This window comes from Zerene cesonia, unplaced genomic scaffold, assembly GCF_012273895.1.
Source record: "Zerene cesonia ecotype Mississippi unplaced genomic scaffold, Zerene_cesonia_1.1 Zces_u005, whole genome shotgun sequence".
Classification (NCBI taxonomy): domain Eukaryota; kingdom Metazoa; phylum Arthropoda; class Insecta; order Lepidoptera; family Pieridae; genus Zerene; species Zerene cesonia.
The window spans coordinates 382010-395606 of NW_024045135.1; the positions used below are offsets into that span (position 1 = coordinate 382010).

Below are 13597 nucleotides of genomic sequence, written 5' to 3' on the forward strand. Positions count from 1 at the left end.
TACGTATATAAGGATAAGCTGATTTTTTGTGCACTGCTAGATTCTACAATCTATCTATCGCAATTCATGTATGATTTTGAATCAATTATTTTTCAAGCATCACTAAAGGATGCAAAAGGTATACTTTTTCATAAATTGAGATTTAGTTACTTCTTATTTGTATATGTTATTGTTGCTACGATGGGGATGGCATAATCTGTATAGATTTAAATCCTACTAGTCCTACTAATCCTACTTATACTATAAATGCGAAAGTTTGTAAGGGTGTGTATGTGTTTGTTACTCGTTCACGCTAAAACTACTGAACCGATTACAATTAAATTTGGTACGTAGATAGCTGGACAACTGGGATAACATATAGGCAACTTTTTATCCTGATATTGCTACGGGATCCGGACTTACGCGGGTAAAACCGCGGGACGCAGCTAGTTCTCTATAAACGAATAAAGAATAACCAATTGGGATTAAGACGATGTTTATAAGATCGCATTAAAGGAAACGTACAAGATTCTGTACCACACGTCGCACATCTCCATCTCCGTAGAGCATTCCGAGAGGTTAACTGCCCATTGTTTGAGTTTTTACTCCTCCCGTGGGATTATTATTGAAAGGTCTCGTTCAAAGAATCTTGTCGTTCTAGACAATCGAGTTGTAAGCCTGAATGTTATTATTAGTAGCATTTAAATGCTTTATAAATAAAAGGAAACTAGATTTAAATTTCCAACCCGTAGTCCCGTAGTTCGCCCGCGTTGTCAAAGGAAAAGACAAATAGTCTGTGCGTTTTCCCCGCAGTTACTTAGTTTCCATTCTCGTGGGATAATTACTATCCTGTGTTGCGGGTCACAATCTATCTTTGTACCTACCAATTTACATTCAGAGGTTTAGGCGTGAAGGAGAGACAGACAGACAGACAGACTTTCGCATTTACAATATTAGTTGGGATTTTTCAAGTAATAACCCAGTTTAAAGTGGAATCTGGTGCTTGTATAACGAAGCAATTGTATTGTACTTCATATGAATATTTGTTTCTTAGCTTACGTCTGAACTGCAAATACATGAGCATTATAATGCTTCAGAGTTCAGAAAGAAATGAAAAGGGTAATTTATTTTAAAGTAAACGTATGAACATTGTAATGCGGGTATCAGTTGAAATATACTACAAAACATGTGTGCTGTCATGAAATGAAACTCTTTATATCGCTTGTATGCAAATACCCAAATCTCTCCTTAACAATAACGCAAAATTCGGTGAAAAAGCGGACAGGTCGCTTCTATCATTTCCATCCCGTGAGGTTCAATATAAATATGGACGCAGATTATTCCACTTCAGAAACCTTCGGATATTATGTAATCTATTAGAATTATCACCTTCATAGATATTTGTAACATTTCAAGCATAAACTACGTATTATGTGCTAATGAGCTTCAATCCCATGAATAATCGAAGAAAGTAGCTTGTTCTTCCTCAATAAATTGGCTATCTAACGCTCAGAAAATTTTTCAAATCGGACCAGTAGTTCCTGAGATTAGTGCGTTCAAACAAACAAACAAACTGTTCAGCTTTATAATATTAGTATTGATTCATCAGATATTACGAGTTTACGTTGATGCTGTAATAATCGTAATTAGAAATTTATTTATTTATTTATTTATTATTTATTAGCAAGTACAAATATCATATTCACAGTGATGCTCTGCCTTCTGAACTAGGTTATTACCTGTATCTCAGAAGACAGTGACTTCCCTTAATTTCAAATACATAATATTTGTAATTTCATATTACAATTTATGATTAAAAGTAACATAAAATAAGATAATAATAATAATCAACAGAAATAAGAAAAAAAAAAACATTTACAATTTAGGCCGATGAAAGATATGGTTTAGTTTAAATTCATATCCAAGTTTAAATTTAAATTTAAAATTAAAAAAAAATTTAAATTTAAATTGCCGTAAACATTATATTAAATATTAATGAAGTATAACATATAGTAATAGACACGACAAGATTACAATAGCTCTTTAAATTTATCTTTTAGTGTTTGTAGTTTTTGCTCAATCGCATAAAAATCGGTCAATGCGAGTCGGACAGACGATACTGAGAAGAGTTCCGTATAGATAAAGCAAAAAAATGGGCCCTCATCCAAGTTAAGAGCATGCCGACTGATTTTGCTTTATTCTTTATTATTTGTCATTATAGCAGCAACAGAAATCTTTAGCAGCAAAAGAATCTCTGAACATTTGTATTATCTATTACAATTCGTGAGACATAGCCTGGTAACAGACAGGCAAGTCATTGTAATAGTGTCCCATTTACCATTCGGGTGTGGTACTCATCTAAAAATCATCGAACCGATACCAATATCTTATATATAAAATTCTCGTGTCACAGTTTTCGTTGCCATACTCCTCCGAAACGGCTTGACCGATTTTGATGAAATTTTTTGTGCTTATCCGGTATCTATGAGAATCGGCCAACATCTATTTTTCATCCCCCTAAATGATAAAAGTAAGGCAGGACAGCGTTTGCCGGGTGCAGCTAGTCTAATATATAAAATTCTCGTGTCACAGTTTTCGTTGCCATACTCCTCCGAAACGGCTTGACCGATTTTGATGAAATTTATTGTGCTTACCCGGTATCTATGTGAATCGGCCAACATCTATTTTTCATCCCCCTAAATGATCAGAGTAAGGCAGTACAGCGTTTGCCGGGTGCAGCTAGTTGTTATTATAATTATCATATTACGGTTGACCATAACATCTTGATTCAGTTCGACCGCTAACAATACGATATGAGACAAGATGCTGTGAATGTTTTCATTTGATAATTAATTTAAAAGATCAGTAGGCATATTCATTAAATGGATTCATACGTTTTCAATTTAATTTACAATGTTTTATTAATATTTGAAATATAAAAATTATGAAGTTATACACTCGTTTGCATATGGAAATGGGAGTAAACACTATAATATATTGTTTGTTTGCTCCAATGTCTAAAAGGATGGTTTTGCCCGTTTTCTTCGTGATACCAAGATATATAATTATGCTAGTGATGCTATCGAAAGTATTTAAATCTACACCAATATTATAATGCGGAAACTTTTGTATTTTTGTATGTTTGTAACGTTTTCACACAAAAACCACTGGCGCGATTTCAAAATCGCTGTAAAATTAGTTCAACAATAATAGGAAAAATGAATCACACATTTATTTATACAGTGAAATATAAAAAGGGGTAGCTACAATTATGACGCGAGTTTTCCGCGAAATTATCCCGGGAACACAATTCCCAGAAACGGATGAGAGGAAGGAAAATTATATTATGAATCATTAATATAATACGGCTTTGGAAAAGATATTAATTTTCTTAATATAATAAACCAGTGGTCTACCACCACTTAGCCAGAGTTACGTATTAAATATTACCTATAACGATATATACGAATCAAAGATCACGTGCATATTAACCGGTGAAAGAATTTTAAGTATCGTTTCTAACCGTTTAACAACCGTCAAACAAAAAAACAAACAAACTCTTCAGCTTTTCATAATGAGTATAGAAATATTGACATATAGTATAGATTGAATAGTATAGATTGAAATACAATATAATTGTCGAGTATGTTTTGCCAATGCATTTAATAGATATTGTATTTGAAAATGCCTAACAAGTTACTCTAGTCAAACTACATAAATACCGTAAATAAGATTTAGGTTAATGTCAGTATTATTTAAATACTTATGAAAAATGTTATCAGTTATCGTCTTTATTATATACGAATTTCATAAGGGTTAAATGCATCTTACATCTTACTTCCTACTATCTTACTAATCCTACTAATTCCTACTAATATTATAAATGCGAAAGTTTGTAAGGATGTGTGTATGTTTGTTGGTCTTTCAAGCAAAAACTACTGAACCGATTGCAATGAAATTTGGTACGTAGATAGCTGGACAACTGGAATTACACATAGGCAACTTTTTATCCCGATATTCCTACGGGAAACAGACTTACGCGGGTGAAACCGCGGGACGCAATAGTGTTCGAAATTTAAGGAATATTCAAAATAACTGACATATCAGCTGTTGGAAACAAATTCGTTATTTAAAATAATCGGGATTTAATTTTAATAATTACAGCACATCCTAGCTAATAGTTTACACATAATTAACAATGATGTATAAGAGCATAAAAACAACAATGACCTAACATCCGCAGTTTAACATTTAACGAAACAAAACTAGAAAAGTAAATCAACCAAGTTACCTGCGGCCGTAGATTTCACATTTAATCTTCTAGTTCACGTATCCTTAACCCAGAACGTTTCCACAAATAAACAAACACATAAATCCACAAACTGAAAATTATTCCCTGTACCAGGATGACATAAACACAAGAACGCATCGACGGAACACGACCAATCGGTTTGCGCGCCAACGCGGTACTACCCGGCTTGTTGAAACTTGAACAAAACCAGTTTGCTTGAACAATATAGTATAGCACTCGTTGTATTGCTGATTTTCCCAACTAAGCCTTTACCAGTCTCTTCACTTAAAGAGCAGTGAAATGACCACAATGAATTAACATCGCATTTAGATTCATTGTAACCAATTCGGTGCAAGATCTAATTGCCGATTGGCAAATATTTTACTTATAATAAATAGGAAGTGATTTATCATGATACGTTTGTAGTGTAATCGAACTATCGCTTACAAAATATATTACGTTCAGCCCACTTTTTAATATTCATGAATATTGTTTAAGACGTGTTACAAGCTAAGCTATTGCATTATTATTTATGAAACTGGTAAAGTTACGGGGACGTGTACAAATTGCAGAGCCAGAACCGATTCGAAACACCACGAAACTAAGAATTTCTGTGTACGCGTATATCCACTATGCCTAAGCATTCTTTCAAACCTGTTTCGGGATTTTAAACAAACATTCAATTGTAGTATTGTGCAATGGTTCTGAAGGATGAACACAAAACACATACAATAAATTATACCTAGTTCTACAATAAAATACATATAACGGCTATTATTTGATAGATGTCTATATTATAAATAATATCAAATTAGCCTAGTATTTATGTATAACCCTTACTTGAATGAGAAATTTTGAAAATCCCGCTTCGTGATCAAATTTTTTTTTTTACATCAAAATTTTTCAATATTAAAGCCCTAGCTGCGCCCCGCGGTTTCACCCGCGTAGGTCCGTATCCCGTAAGAATATCGGGATAAAAAGTTGCCTATATGTTATTCTAGTTGTCCAACTGTACGTACCAAATTTCATTGCTATGGGTTCAGTAGTTTTTGCGTGAAAGAGTAACGAACACACAAACATCCTTACAAACATTCACATTTATAAAATTAGTTTAGTAGGATTTCAATGTTAAAGAACTAAAAATTAAACCCTTATTTTAAATGTTACTTTAAGGTGATTCTTCTGTCTTCTAATTAGCCTCAGCCCGCGGAATATACCAATAAAAGTAATAGGATAGTATGGTTATTAGAGAAGTTATGATTTAGATTTCATTGTTAATCATTGCGCTCGTATATAGCATCTACACATTATATTCCATTGATAGTATACCCAAATGTTTTCTTCCTTTGCTTTCCATAACATAAAACTAATTTATACGGCCTTATTACCCAGTGTACGCGGATGCGCGCGGAAGTATTAACGGAAGCTCCCAATACCTTATAACGCACGGTGGGAAACCTTAGGCGATTTGTTGTTGCGCCATATTCGGTGCTTGTAAGGTACTGCTGTATAGGGCTGTACTTTGACGGAAAGAAAGGCAAGTCATTGTAACAAATGATATGGATGGAAAGTGTTTGCCCACTACATCGCCAAATACGATGATATCAGTATGAGTCACCTGGATTGCCAATTGGACGCACTGTTTGGGTGCGGATGTGTGACGGAGGAAAAAATATATGATTCATTTATGTGTTTTCTATAGACTAACGTTACCAACGAATTCACTTAAAGCTCTCAAAAAATAAAATGTATATAGATACTGAATGAAATTTGGATAAATGAATGTAATATTAAATAAACCTAGAACTTTATATTATTAAGAGCAAGGGTTTGAATTCATGGAAATGACTTATAGATAGAAAGAACATGTTGATGAGGTGATGATTTCGTTGAATATAGAGATTGAAATAAATCACAAATAATGCTATTAATTTACAGCAGGGGCAACTAAAATAGAAACATCAGAGATGAATGACACTAACATTGACTTTATCAATATAGTACACCAACAGTTGCACCAGCAACCGCCACATTTCTGGCAGCCCTAATCGCTTGGCCCATGTCCGCTATAACCGGTCGACCTAGGTTAATTCAGGCTACAATTATCTATAACAGTTACGCAATTTTAAAATGTATATAGATAACAAATGCATTAGATTTGTGGGACAGTGAAGGCCTTGTGTTTTAGATAATTCGTATTCAATAATTCGATTGCAATAGAGAAGTGGTTTATGACATATATTTTAAGCTTGCAAATTCACACTTCTAGTATATCATGATTATCATATTTTTTTTTCAGCAAATTTAATAATTTGTTTTTAAGTTTCCGTCCATCAGACTCATCAATGTTTTCTCTAGGATAAGTCATGTATAGTAATAACGATTGATGATTTTCGCAGTTAAAAAAAAATAAAAACATAATATAGCAGTGAGTTACTAGATATTCTCAAAAAACAGGGTCAGAAGCACACTAGATCATAGAAGAGCACATTATAATTTTGAAGATCTTGTTTTTATTTACTTCTTCTTTAGACGCAATTATTTTATTTACTATTTGAAGTAATATCTCCATCTGATTAATATATTATGCATGCTTACAACAAGCAAAATGTATTAGATAAGAGAGCGCCGTCGGTTTACATGTAACGATCCTAATGCTACATCATACACTTGAAGTTTTCTTTCCACACATTATATAACTTCTCAATGAAAATCTGTTCTGGTCAATGCTATTGCTGAATGATATAAAAATCCACATAGAATATCATGAAGACAGGTAGTATGATGAATTTACATAAAAGCTGTTGATACGTCGGTGGAGGGAGACATACCTGCAATGGCATATATAGATGTAGGTCCTTAGAAAAACACGCTTAGCCATAAATTAACACGATTCCGTATACGAATAAAGTAAATCAGGTTTAAAGTCACTTGCCGCGGTGTCCCTGACCTGACCTAGTATTCAACGCATTATGCTAGCCCGGTCAAATATCCTAATTTTTAAACGAATCTCTTGATTAGGGTAATTGAAGTCCAAGGTTAGTTTCGATGGTCGGAGGGCACGGCATTATCAACACACGAATGTGTTTTATGTATTTATTATTCACGAATCTTTGTACGAAATGTAACATAAAAAAATAATAACAAAAAGGCTTTCAAACCAAGCGAATTATATAAGTGAATGTTTATTATTATCTGATCTATTTTGCTGAATAACCTGCTTAATTTTAATTAAATTTATTAGATTTCTCTCGAAATACCTCGCTCCCTCTCAATAGAAGATTTCAATTACGAGTTGTAAATGTTATTTATGCGTTCTTAATTATTCCGTAAGTCCCTATAAACAAAATCTACGCGTGTATACCTTCGGTATGACTGCCTCTATTATAAAATTAAAACTTCAAATCCATGCGTAGTTATGACAAGTTTGTGATTAGGTGAAAAAAAATAATAGAGAACCTCATTAGTTCGTTATGAAATAAATAGACTAGACTAGAATAAGAAGCACCTTTATTGAAAGCAGCATTTATATTTTTTTATTAGAAAACGATTTGATAGAGGAATTTTTATAAAGGAACTATTAAAGTTACACTTCATCAATAGAAACGCATAAATAACATAACTATCGCCTTTCAAACAATTCTTTTAGCGCGAAACAATTTATTACGTACACGGATTTCAGTTATTTTCCTCGCTTTCATTATTTCGCTATACCCATATCGTATTTTGCAAAGAGGAAATTTCAAAACACTACAATCAGTGTATTATACAATCGGATTGTAAACAGTATCAAATATATCGAATATACGAGCTCGCGATACGAGTTGAATATCGATTCCACAATCCAATTAGGGAATCTGTGGTCACGTGTTATAGTCTATGGTCGTTACTGGGTGGAAAATTTGTATTTGCACAGAATCGAACATTATGTTTTATTTTTAAATACATGTGTGGGTGGCAAGCATGGTTCGTCGAGAAATGGAGCACGCACACATCAGTTTATTTCGTAACTAGTTGTGTTCGTCGGTTTCAGTCGCCTTATACGTTTTCTCTCTTTTGGCAACATTATTCATTGCTGCCCCACTCCTATTAGCTGTGATACTATACAGCCTTTATCTATTAATGAACTATCCAACACAAAAAAAAAAAATTAAATTCGAACCAGACTTTTTGTCTATAGCGCGATCAACTAAAGAAAGAAACAAATTATACAGTATCATGGTATTACTAGCCGTTGCCCGCAGCTTCGCCTGCGTTGTTAAGTAAATTTAAGTTGTTCAGTTTACAATGTAGGAGTATATATAGTCTTGAATTAATTATGCAACTATTTATTATTTCCACAATCTACTTAAATACAAGCCACATTGAAATTTTGCAACCTTGGTATGTGTGAAACTAATTTTTATCGATGCATGTGGGTGATCTCGTTTATCAGAACAGATGACGTGTTTTCTTTTAAAAATAACCAATCCAAAATTACAGGTTTAGTAGAGCTTACACCACATCCTCAATTGAGATAAGGGCTTAACTAATTTTGGGTACCTTAGCAGGAAGCGTGTTTTTGCTTTTTAGACTATAAAAACGGTATGGTGAAACAACAAACCGTCTTTTTACAACAAACAAATAAACGAAAACCCTTTTTTAATTTAATTACGTCGTTTTATCCCTTTTGACCGGTATCCCGTTTCGAAGCCTATTTGTGTCATTGCTTTTCTGTTTGCTTCTGAGACAATTGTCTTTTTGTAGCCACGTAAAATTTAGATGTTCATTTTCACTACTATATCTATGCGAACCTTCGAACATAAACATCCTCACAAAACAAAACTCAATAACTACCTACATCCAATAAAAAAACGAACAAAACGTATATTCAAAAGTCTAAACTAAACTCGTTAAAATGTCGCACACATGCAAGAGTAAAAGTTTTATTCCGTTCAAAATTAAATCGTCATCAATACGGGCGGATATTCCAATAGCAATTATCGAAGATCTCGCTGAGCATTGTTGACGTACAATCAGCCGATTGACCGTTACAAATTAACTTTCTACGTAAGGAAATAACGTAAAAGTGAACACGTGACACGTATAGCAATCAGAGCGAGCTGAAATTAGTCTGTTGACTTCCTAATTACTTATTTGCATTTATAATTTCGAAGGAGCCATAACAATTCTGTTTTGTGAATGTGGTGTCGTTTTGGGTGGAAATTCTATAATATAAAATGTCATCATCATCATTGTCAGCTCACATTTGTTTCCATTGCAGGGACAGTGGGTTCCCATGAGGGTTCAGGCCATGATCCACCACGCTGGCCAAGTTCGCGTTGGTAGATGTCACGTGTCTTCGAGGTGCTTGTTGATGGATATGCCCGTTTTCTCACTATGTGCACCGGTTTGAGCATGGATCATGTGGATGACGTGATAAATTGTAAAATTAATTAAATATATATGTGGCAAATAATACACATACAATAGTACCAAAACATAGCATTATATCTATTAAGCGAACATTGATATTTTTACGAACGCGTTACGTTTACGCATGCATAAAATTGATTATTCCAAAAAGACCAACACCCTTTCCAAAAAAAGAGGTAACTATAAAAAAATTTTGTATTAAAATTCCGTCCCAAAGCTTAATACAAGCGCGGGGTCGGCTGTTTAATCACCACAGGCGGCAAATAGTTTCAAAGGCTTGTAATTAAGAGCGAAGTTTCATTTTCGGTAACCACTTTCACGTTACAGGGATTTCGTTAACAGCGTATACAATTTTGATAGCAAATATGTGAAATATCCGCTTTTGAATATCTTCTTTATGCACCAAGATATAAGTCTGAAATTCAATTTCAATGAATCGACACCGTCTTTAATTAATTTCCAGCAACAAAAGACAGAGAAATTTATGTATTTTTTTTTAACATCAGGAATACAATTGATCTTTTTTTAGATCAGATCATTATTTATTGATAAAAAATACACTCGTAGGCGTGAAGGCGCGAAAAATATGCAAAACAATTAAAAATATTTACTTAATTAAAGCAAGAAAAAAATTATTACAAAATTTAACATTTTTTCAGAGATTGACCTTTCAATACATATTGCAAATACTATTATTATATATAATCTGTACCAGAAATGTGCGTGGGATGAACCTTTAAACAACCCGAGTACCTTTGATGCTAGTCGTATCATGTTGATCTCAGGTTTTCGAGATAAGCTTCTCTTCTAGTGCCCTTGTACCGCCCACAGGCATTTTTGACATACTTTGGCTAAAGATAGGAAGAATAAGATAGTTCTTATGAGCAGAAGCGAAATTCAATCTTAATCAGCAAAACTGAACGAGTCTTGAATAATTGTTTGGGTTCTTGCTAACAACTCATACTATTTAATTCCCTTTTAATGTTTTCGAGAAATGTATAGAAAGATATGAAGCGAAATCATTGTCAATAACTTGGTGGAGTTATTATGTTCATATTCACAGCAACTTGTGTCTATAATCTACGGAGAAGTCGATCATGCTAGCTCAAATTCATCTTGATGATACAGTAAATGAAAAAACCAATAAATAGAAACCAAACACATACACACAAATCGCAATTGATTCGTGGACCTCTTGTTTGCATATTCTTCTTTCGTTGATGCTTTTCTGCTTGGTTCCATCGATGTTTTGCAACGCTGAAGGAGTTACAGCGCCACCACATTGGACTCCTCGGAAACCTTACCACTTTTGAAATCCGCAAATTGTCGCAATCCGAGAACAATAATTCCCACGTCGCACTTTCCATTTCATTGCGGCCAGCGGCGGAGACAATCAAGAATACATTAAAGAAAGAAATGTATGCCGAATAAGTGTGCCAATGTGTCGGTACTGAACACCAGCCCGTATCCTAGTATTGCTTAAGAATATTAATAAGGAAAATCGGAGCTAAACGCATAACCTTATTTTTGAGTAAACTAGATACAGTTGTTACGCAAACTACCAACAATTATATTTAACATGAAGTACCTGCTATTACGTTTACGGCAAATTTTCAAGCGTGGATGTTAATGTTCAATTTAATTGAGTATTTTAAACAATATGCTTAATAAAGTTGCCTTAATTCAATAAAAATATTTTATGTTTCAACATTTGAAGAAAGCGAGCCGGGACTTTAAAACGAGGTGTTAAGCGAGACTGGGACATCAGAATTTGTCGAATCTTGCGATCGGAAAGACAGAATCCAACAATTACAGACTGCTCTAAGCTCACTTTACAAGGTGATGCAAGATTATGGAAACGCGAAAGCATGATCTGTATACATTTCCTCACCCTCAGTCCGGCGGTGGTGACCGCTAACCAGGTAAATCCAGCTAGGTTGAGTCTAATATGACAAAAAAGACATTGAATTTACTATTATACGATGATAAAAAACGCATCTAGTTTTGAAATATATATATTTTTAAAGCATAACCATTTACGTAAAAACAAACCTTGGTTGCTATAAAAAAAGAAATTATAGCTCAATAGTAAAACAATAGATTCTTCACCATTCACTAGTAGATTGATAAAAATATATCACTCAATTGCATTACTGAAAACGATTTAGAATCAACGAACCGTTACAAACGTGGCAAGTAATAATTGAACGCTTTAATAGTTTTCACTCAGTGTGGATAACGCGAACTGAAATTGTTGAAAACCATATTAATATTTTTAATGCAAATCATTGTAAGTAGCAATACTTGGACTGGTCAAATGTCCGAACAATGTGCAAATATACTGTTATCTAATTAATTAACATTAACAGCAAAAAATTTATGATCATTGTTGAATGATTAATTATTGTAATAGATCTCAACTTTGCTATATAGGGAACTTGTTCTTACGGGGATTAAAATCAAATTTAAACTTAATCGTACTTGTATATGATCATAGGTGATAAGAAATCTAGATAGAATTTAACCCTTGTACTTTTCCTAGCCTTTCCTCATTGTTGTAGGTGTAGGAGATTCGGCCTATGTTCATATTCTATATTCTGTAATATTGCGTTTGTTATGAAAGAATATTGACACTGGAATAATTCTCCAGACAAAACGACCCGAAACCCTTGATTAAGCTCGTACGTTTTTTCGGATCAGAAAACGAACCTTTCGCGTGCGGTACCCTACAAATGACACAAAAGCCTAAGCACCTTTCACACCATCTTCAAGGTGACCTTTTCGTCATGTAGATGCCGCAAGCCGCTAAAGGCACTTAATTATCAGCGGAGTCTCTAGCCTTGTTCGCTTCATCGGACCTGTCATGGACGTACAATGAACGCGGAGATTTATGTAACGTAATAGTAAGTGGTTGCTTTTCTCGGTACTGACCCATTTGTTTCTGGTAACGCTAGAGCGTTATTATGAATTCATTTTCACACTAGCCTTAGCCATCAGAGCGTGTATCGGTTCCTACATAAGAACTTTTTCCGTATTGCATACCATACCTTTTATACCCATATCCGTATTCATTGAATTTGACCCATTTCACGTCGAACACTTTCAGTAGAATGAAGTATAAAGTGTACAAGAACGTGTGGGGACAAATATATCACGGTTGGTATTAGTGAAAGTATTTTTCATAGAGTATATTATTAGATCGTGTCAAGTTACGATTTCCCACTTACAAAAAAAAGCTATGGATCATAAATGTAATGAAAGCAATGAATCAGAACGTGCGCTTTAAAGTCAGTAAATTTTTTTAGTCACTTAATCAAATCACCTTAAAATGTCATTACGGAGTACGCAGTCATAAATCATTAGGAATTAATCATCAATCATTATAAATACAAAACATATTTTGCAATGGAACAGCTTCTCATTTGAATGAACTCTGAAAATGGCTTTTTAACTACAAACAATTCGCTTGATTACTGTCTCGAGAACAACCATTGTGGCGCCAGGGACGAAGTGTAATAGATAGGTTCAGATTTAACCACGGCACTAATGACAGGGTAATCCAGTGGCGACGCTGAAGCATACCCTTAATGACACTAATCGAAACAGTTGCAGGTCAATGGTCGATAGAGTAACAATGAATTGTAAACGTGATACAAAGAGATATACGAGAGAAAAGTCTATAAATTAATATGTGAGGACAAAAGGTTTCATTCCAAATGAATCTTAGGATAAGCATTGTATCGCAATTAAAATGAATTGATGCAAATTGTTATACTGTTAAGGTATGTTAAATAAACAATGCTTAATTAACAAATTGAGCATTTTAATGTTCATCATAATTTTCCATATCATTAAAATTATAAACATTTTTAAGTGGTTTCGTCAGTGCGCCAGTATGTTAACCTCTTCATT

At 33.9% G+C, this 13597-nt stretch overlaps 1 protein-coding gene across 4 annotated transcripts in view; it reads right to left on the minus strand.

Annotated features, from left to right (window-relative positions):
- LOC119838785 overlaps positions 1–13597 on the minus strand; it is a 58988-nt gene that overhangs the window by 37025 nt on the left and 8366 nt on the right. For 2 of the 4 annotated variants that reach the window (XM_038364890.1, XM_038364888.1), the window contains exon 1: positions 4271–4463. The exons of the other annotated variants lie outside the window; for them this stretch is intronic. The gene's annotated coding sequence lies outside the window, so the exon portion shown is untranslated. Of the gene's footprint in view, positions 1–4270; positions 4464–13597 lie in introns of those variants that run through there. 4 annotated transcript variants of the gene reach the window in all.